Source organism: Miniopterus natalensis, chromosome 3 (assembly GCF_054644295.1).
Source record: "Miniopterus natalensis isolate mMinNat1 chromosome 3, mMinNat1.hap1, whole genome shotgun sequence".
In the NCBI taxonomy this organism is placed as follows: domain Eukaryota; kingdom Metazoa; phylum Chordata; class Mammalia; order Chiroptera; family Miniopteridae; genus Miniopterus; species Miniopterus natalensis.
The window spans coordinates 45,698,479-45,707,116 of NC_142083.1; the positions used below are offsets into that span (position 1 = coordinate 45,698,479).

Below are 8,638 nucleotides of genomic sequence, written 5' to 3' on the forward strand. Positions count from 1 at the left end.
CCTCAAAAGTGTTCTGGTTTGGATAATAAATTTTATGTTTATTCTTTTTAAGGTAACTTTTTTTCCCCTTAATCTGGATAGAGGGCATAGGGGTCTTCATTGTACAATTCTTCCTTATATCACACAAGTATTTTATAAATATTAACTTAAAAGTGGTCAATATTTAATGATATTTAAAATTTTAGCAACAACACAGTAAAAAAATAAATCTATATGTAGGATAAATGTAAATAGAATTTGAATGAAATCTTCATCTGGGTAGATGTGGAAACATAACATACTATGTATCTGTCATGGTGTTAAGCCCTTTACAGATATTATTTCATCTTCACAGCAAGATTTTTAGATAGATATTATCTTCATTTTAGGCGTGAAGAATCTGAAGCATAAAAAAGTATACGTAATTTATCCAAAGTCGTACTGTAAGTGACAGAACAAAATTTGAACTCAAGCAATGTGACACCAGACTACATGCTCTTAAGTATAATTCCAAAGTCCATAATAGACATTCCTAATATTTTTTGTGCCATGCATCCCTTTGGCAGTCTGAAGCCTAGAAAGCCCTTTTTTAGAATGTTTTAAATAAATGAAATATGAATAAGATTATAAATGAAACCATTATACTAAAATACAGTAATCAAGATATTCTACAAAAGTGTGCTATACATGTGCTTCTTTAAGTTGCTATACATGTGCTTCTTTAAGTTGTTATTAAACATGTGCTTCTTTATTTTTTATGCATCAAGTAAAATATAGCAGAGGATCTAATAATATCTATAGCTTTTAAGTAGTAAACACCAATTGTATCTTGTGATTTCTACAACTATAGAAATGTGGTGGGAAAATATCTGTGATTTTTATTGGTAAAAAAGTCAGCAGTACTTCTCATAACACTGTGGTTTATTACCTATGTTCACAATGAAAGAAATACTAAATTTCACTTTGAGGTTAGCAAAAACTGAAATTCACAACCCTTTGTTTTATGACCTTAATTAATGGACTTTCTGACATATATTTTACTTCAGAGAGGTTATATTCTCCGCCCTCCCTTCCACTTTCTGGTTTGGAATTACACTCAAAATGAGATACACAAATAAATTCATTTATTAGAAATAAATATTTCTCCATGTGGTGTACTTGAGTGGGGGATGAGAAACAAGAATGCGTTAGAATGAAGAGGTGCATATAGATAATGGGAAGCTGCACTAGAGTGTTTTATTTGGTTCCAAACATACATTGCACATGCAATTATTCATAAAAAGAATTCATTGTTGATACCACAGTGCATTGCAGTATACTATTTGTCAATATCTATAGCAATGCAACAATCAAAAAAGAAAATTCAAATAGCTGGACACCTTTTAAAAGTTTCATTGGGCTGAAAGAAAAATATCTGACAAGTTTTTGATTTGCCTTTCTCATGATTTGATGTCCCAGCAGAGCAACTGGGGAACCTAATTCTGACCAACAAGGAGGAATTGCTTGGCTAATTGGAAGTGACAGAAACCTTGGGAGAAAACAACCACATACCAAGGATAATTATAAGAAGGTAACATGGGCCCTAAAGGATAGTGTCAAGAAATCTGAAGCCCCTAAATGAGGTGAGACTTGCAAAAAAAATGCTAAGACAGGACAAAGAATGGGCTTTTTAAAATTCTGTTCAGAGTCAGAAGATGATCAAGGAAGAGAAAAGCCCACTTGCAGTTTCTAGTGTAAGGTTAGAGCTGACAGAGAAAGCAGAGCTCCCTAAATATTATAGTGCTTCATTCTCTACAAAGGAAACTTAAATGGATTGACGTAGTAGAAAGAACTATGTGTATTTGTGAGGTCAGGCAGACCTGGGTTTAATTCTGTTTTTCAACACTTAGTAGTTATATTATGCTGGGTCTCTTTCTCATCTGCCACATGGAAATAACTGTATCCTTCTCGTAGGATTGTTGTAATGGAAGTAACACATCCAAAACACTGAGCCAGGCTCACAGAAGTGATTCAATAAATAGCAACTTATTACTGTTACTCAAAAGAGTAGTATAACTATTAACAAGAAGCAATACTCTTTCCAAATAGGAGAAGAAATTCTAAGAAACCTAACAGTTCCCATTTAGTTTATATCATCTGAGGTACCTTAAATTGAAAACTTTGGGGGTGGGAGGTGGGGAGTACAAATGAGACCTGAGAACAGTTGTCCTCATCTTTGAGGAATGATGGAAAACAGTTTAGGTGTTAAAACACCAAACGTAGGCAAGTGTTGGACTTCAGGGTGAATCAGGGTGAAAAGTGGAATTCTAAAACCTGGAATTATTTGCTTTTTGACTCCTTGATATTTTCTCCCTTTGTTACAGTATTCATTTGCCCAGGGAAGGGGGAATTTTTTTAAAAAGCAACTGAAATGTTGTAGACAATATTTATCTGTACCCAATAGGCATTGACATTTTTCGTCATATACTTACGAGTAAGGTGGGGAAGAAAAGGGGCTAGATGATTGACTGACTCCTGGACGGCAGTCAGCCTCTGCAGAGGTTTTTAGTGCAGAATCACAGTCCCTCACTAAGTCAACAGTTAGTATTAAGAGAATATGTAGAACTCATATTTATAAAAATTTTATCTAATTCAAAGTTGGAAAGGACAGGGTCTTTTACAAACCTTAGAACAGCTTGATGTTGACTCTGGGCTAAAGTCTAGATAGTCATATTTAGAATCATAAAATTTGGGGATTCTAACCATGTAAGAAGAGTCCAACAAACTAATACAGAGTTTTAAGTTTATTCACTCAGGTGTCACAAATTAATGGAACATCTACTCTGTGTAAATGTCTCTGTTGGGCTTTAGAAGCTCCACTAAGGAAGGATTGGGGGAAAATGTGAATGTTCATCCTGGTGTATATTTTTGGGAGCATGATGGCTGTCTTCAAGTATCTAAAGTACTGTCATGTGAAAAAAGGACCACACTTCTCAGGAGAGTCTCAAAGGATGAAACTAGACCCATTGGTAGGACCTATTGTAAGCATTTCAGTTCAATGTCAAAACACTTACAGACTTGTGTATTTGTTTTTAGGCCATTTCAGTTCCATGTCAAGAAACACTTCCTAATAGAACTGGGCAAAAAGTGAGTGAATTCCTAGTCACTTGAAGGATTCAAGCATAAATTGTCACCTGCTTAACTGGACAATGTAGAAGAGGTCCAAGTATCAGAAATGTATTTTTTGGTATGATTCCAGCTGTGTGAGAAGTTATTTTACCTCTCTGTAACTCAGTTCTCTGTAAAATGGCAAAATCTGACTAAACTGCCGCCATATTCCTTTTGAGTTTTAAATTGTTTTGATTTTATGGTAGTGTAATTACATTTTGCTGTCTTTGTCAGATTTACATAATATTGGCCTTTTATCACTTGAAATACATCTCACTATACTTGTGAGAATTAACTGAGATGTTTAAAAAAGTATTTGTAAAAATTTAGAACACTATGTAACTGTAAGATATCATTATAGTTCAACATCATGGGCCATTAGGAAAATGCAAATTAACACCACAATGAGCTACCGCTATACACATATTAGAATGGCCAAAAATATATATATATATACTGATGATACCAAGCGCTGACAAGATGAACAATGGTACATTCATATCATGGAATACTATTCAGTGATAAAAGGGTACAAACTTGATACATGCAGCAACTTGCATGGATCTCAAAACCATTATGCTGATTGAAAAGTCAATCTCAAAAGGGTACATATGGTATGATTTCACATATATAATATTCTTAAAATGGCAAAATTATAGTGGTTACCAGGTGTTAGAGTTGAGGGAGGGTATAACTATAGGGTAGCATGAAGGAGTTACTTTGGAGTGATGGAGTAATTCTATGTCCTAATTGTGATCACTACATGAATCTATTACATATGATAAAACTTTATAGAACAAAACACCAAAAAATTATATTTATCTTCAAGGTTCTGGAAAGCAAGAAAATGTATATCTTTACTCACTTTTTGATTTCACTGACTTATTTTGTTGTTGTTAATCCTTATCGAGGACACTTTTTCCATTGGTTTTTAGAGAGACTAGAAGGGAGGGAGGGAGAGGGAGAGGGAGAGAGAAACATTGATGTGAGAAAGACACATCAATCGGTTGCCTGCCACCCAGGCCCCAGTTGGGGCCCAGGACTGAACCTGCAAACCAGGCACAGGCCCTTGACCCTTTGGTGCATGGGCCGATGCTCCAACCACTGAGTACACTGGCCAGGGGCTTCACTGACTTTTTTATGTTTAGGTATGAACTGTCTTGCAATCAATAATGTGGAATGTTTTTCATATGAAACATTTTCCTTCTTGAAGAATACCATAGAAATAAGGGTGGGACGTATACTTATTTGATGGTAATTTACTCCTTTCCTATGGAGTAAAGGAGTAAATGGTCAAATGTTAAAGTAAATTTGGGCAAAGCTCACTTTTATTTGTATTTTATTCTTGTTCTAAAATTTTACAATCACATTTTCAAGGAAGCCTCTGGAAAAGATTTTTACATAAATTTTCACAGCTCAACTCAAATGTGATCTATTCTTTACTATGTATGAAGAGACTGTCAGCCTTTCCAGGTTCTACTATAGCTGCTGATTCTGTTTATACTTAACTAAATATACTTCCATTTAAATTGCCAAATCAACATAGGAGGTTAAAATTAATTTCTGTCCTAGGATAAGATATATACAGAGAGTTTGTCCCAAAAGTGAAATTCTCTTAGAAGGCGATCCTTCTGGATACTAAAATATTAGCCTCTCTCAGTATAAGGCTGTTCTTGTGACTGACATTACTAATGTTCATTAATATTTTCAATCTCTTTCCTCTTCTCAATATGTATAATAGACCCCTTTTATCTGCAGTTTCTCTTTCTGGAGACTTCTCTTGTTCTTTCATTTGGGGCTTGTTTTTTGGTTTCCCCATTTTGGCTGCCTATTTGAATTTGTTTCTATGTATTAGGTAGGCCTGCTAGGACTCGGTCTTTTTGGAGGGTCCCTGGTGCAGGCCAATGTCAGACGCTCTTTGTGACTGGCCCTGAGTGCCCTGTTTAGAGCTATCAACACCCCATGGCTTGAGGTCCCCTCTGTTGGGGCTGGGTACGTTTGGACAGGACCAAGATGCACACCAAAATCTGCTTTTCCAAGGCCCGGGTCCAGAAGCAGATCAGGCAAAGACCCAAAGCACTCTGAGGTCTGCCTTTGCCTGTAGGTTCATTAATCTGATTCTATTAATGAGCCTCAGGCTGTAGAAACTCCACAGGGTAGGGTGGCTGGTTGTTATCAGTCTCTGAAGGAGCCTCAGGCTGTAGAAACTCCTCTGAGTAGGGGGAGAGGTTTTCCAGCAGGGTGGGGCAGTTGCTTCCCCCTCAGGCAAAAGCTGCTGGAAGGTAAACCTCTGCCCGTGAAAGATGTCCTCTGCAGTTTGGGGGAATGACTCAATCCAGAGGGGTGCCCTCTGAGCTCCGTCTCCAGAGCCCACAAGTCTAGATTCTCCTCACACAGCTCCAGTCCACTCTGCCCTCCCTTTGCTGGAGCCCAAGGTGAGTGGTGCACACAGAACTTTGTGCGTTGGCTCTTGAAGAGGGTGCCTGCATTTCCAGCCGTCTCTTCCTGGCGGACAGAAACCTGGCTGCTTTTCACAACCAGTTGTTATGTGAGCACCTTTCTCAGTTCTGATGCTCTGGGCTGGGAAGCCCAGCCTGGGGTTTAGGCCCCAGAGTCCTCAGTGGGAACCCCCACAGCTGAGATCTCCCCCCGGACCTTCAGCTGCTGCCTGTGGGAGCCCAGCCAGCCCTCTGGTGCCTCCACACTTCCTGCCAGTCTCTCTGTGGTCTCCACTCTAGGTCCTTGGTTATGAAGGTGCTCTCCAGCTAGTCTTCAGTTGCAGTTGGTTATTCAGGATGGTTTTTTATATTTTAGTTGTAATTCCAGTTTGGTTGTGGGAGAGTGTCAGTGTAGCTTCCATTCAGTCCACCTCCATCTTTAATTTCCTATAGTTTCTCTATCCACGGTTTCAGTTACTTATGGCCAACTGAGATCCAAAAACAGTGAATGAAAAATCCCAGAAATAAACAATTCTTAAGTTTTAAATTGTGCGCTGTTCTAAGTAGCTCCTTTGCACCCTGGACGTGAACCATGCCTTTGTCCAGCATAGCCACACTGTATACACTACCTGCCCACCAGTCACTTAGTAGCCATCTCGGTTATCAGCTTGACTGCTGAGGTTTTGCAGTGCTTGTGTTCAAGTAACCCTTACTTTACTTAATCATTGCCCCAAAGCATAAGAGTGGTGATGCCGGCATTTCACTTATGTCAAAGAGAATCCGTAAAGTGCTTCCTTTAAATTAAAAGGTGAGGACAGAACAATTATGTATTTTTGAGAGAGAGAAAGACCACATTAACATAACTTTTATTATAGTATAATGTTATAATTACTGTATTTTATTATTCTCGTTGTTAATCTCTTACTATGCCTAACTTATAAATTAAACTTTATCATGGGTATGTATGTACAGTATAGGAAAAAAAAAACACAGTATATATAGGGTTTGATACTGTCTGTGGTTTCAAGCACTCTCTGGGAGTCTTGGAACATGTCCCCCACAGATATGTGGGGACTACTGTAAAAGGTTACATTTCTCACTTCTGCAGCTAGATAGGAATACAACTAGTTCTACCTATGGACAGTGACCAGGCTGTGCTACTTCCAGGCCAAAGGATTTAAGAGTCAGTACATGATTTCCCATGCTGCCTTTCCTAGCACAAAAAATGCTCAGGCATCACACTGAGATGGAGATACCAGAAGAAGGAAGCAATTTGGAGTGTTGATCTTCTACATGAAGCGATATCCTGGAGAAACTTCTGGACTCTTTGCTGACTTGCCTGAATAAGAAACTTTTGTGTGATAAACTTCTGATGTTTTGGTGTAGTTTATTACTGCAACATCATCTAGCTTATCCTGACAAATAAAATCATCTGTATACTAATTTTGCCAATATTAAAGTTTTTGTGCCCTCTTATGCTTTCTGTACATCAGATGAATAGTTATATATAAGTTGTCAGTTTTTCCAATAAGAAAATATTTAATATGATAAACATTTCAATTAACTTACTTTATTAGTCTCCACCAACAACTTAAGATCTGAAAATTTTAATATAAATGCACAATAATACTTTGAATTATTATTTCAAAAGGTATATTATGTATACCTTTATCTCAAAGGTATTTATACTTTTGTTATACTTCATGTTAATCATTACCAACCAATAAACTTTATACTTTATGTTAATCATTACCAACCAATAAAAAGGATGCATTTTTATGCAGTCTTTTAATTCACTAAATAACCGTTGATATTTCTAGCCATGTTCTCTGGGAAGCAGACCCTGAGATAGAGATTTGCATGCAGGTAAATTTATTAGGGAATTCTTATGGGTCAATACTTTAAAGACAGTCCTTGTGGGCCCAAGGACTGAAGGGTCTCGGGTTCAATTTTGGCCAAGGGCACGTTGCAGGCTCGATCCCCAGCTCTGGTCAGGTACTTGCAGGAGGAAACCAATCAATGTGTCTCTCTCACACTGGTATCTCTCTCTCTTTTTCCCTCTCTTTCTCCTTTCCACTCTCTCTGAAAAGCAATGAAAAAAATATCCTCATGTGAGGATTAAAAAAATAAAAATGAAAAAATAAATAAAACATATCTATTCCTTTAATTTCACCACCACACCTGCCCCCAGAAGACAGAAATTGAGGGCTGAGTTTAAAAGTCTTTGGGGCTATCTAGTTTTGACTAAGGTGTACAATGCTTATGTTAACCCCCATATCACTGGTTTTTATTTGGTAATTTACTATTGATACATAAACACCAAGAAAGCTGGGTTTGAATTGAATGAGACTATCAAAGAATTCTATACCTAACTTTGGGAGGACACAGTTTATGAGAATTGAGCCCAAAAGAATTGAGCCCACCACCTCTCTCTGAGGTTTTTGCATTGGTTACTTACTTGTATTCCAAATAATGGCAACACAGTAACATGATATATACTGTAATATTATTGATCTCTTTGGATTATGGACCTTCCATACTCTGAGGTGCTGACTTTAAACTGACTTTGCAGTTAAAGCTTCAGGTTTGTGACTTTTGGACACCACATGTTACAAACCTTTGAAATGATCTTTTTACTAGACAGTAGGAGCATTCTTCATGCTCAGTGCAAAGGCAGCAATGGCTGGACCTTGTTTAGCTGCGAATGCTTTTTAGAGAAATTGTGGATGCTAACATTTTATTATATTTCGGGTCCTCTCACAGCCAGGTCCATAGATGACATTAATTTGGGCAATAGGTCAGAAACTGAAAGGGTTGCCATCGATAAGTGTTGCCAATGATGCAGTCTGTTCTCTTTGTTTACTTCCAACCACGAAAAACAACACTTTGTACTTTCCAGAGAAACAGATCACCCAGTCCTTGCAACTTAGGTCGTTTCAGTCTGGGAGGGAAAAAAACACAAAACTCTTTTCAACTCTTTGCCAGCTCCTTCTGGCTTTTTGAGAAGGAGAAACCTCTGAAAGAAAATAGATCAAAGTTACATGGGACTGAGGGCAGCTCAGATAGCTACACTT

At 37.6% G+C, this 8,638-nt stretch overlaps 1 long non-coding RNA gene across 1 annotated transcript; it reads left to right on the top strand.

Annotated features, from left to right (window-relative positions):
* The first annotated feature begins 1,158 nt into the window (after positions 1–1,158).
* Positions 1,159–7,023, top strand: LOC107535078 (uncharacterized). The gene is made up of 2 exons (XR_001602998.2): positions 1,159–1,601; positions 3,055–7,023. It is a non-coding gene; the product is annotated as an uncharacterized LOC107535078 (long non-coding RNA).
* The last annotated feature ends 1,615 nt before the right edge of the window (positions 7,024–8,638 follow it).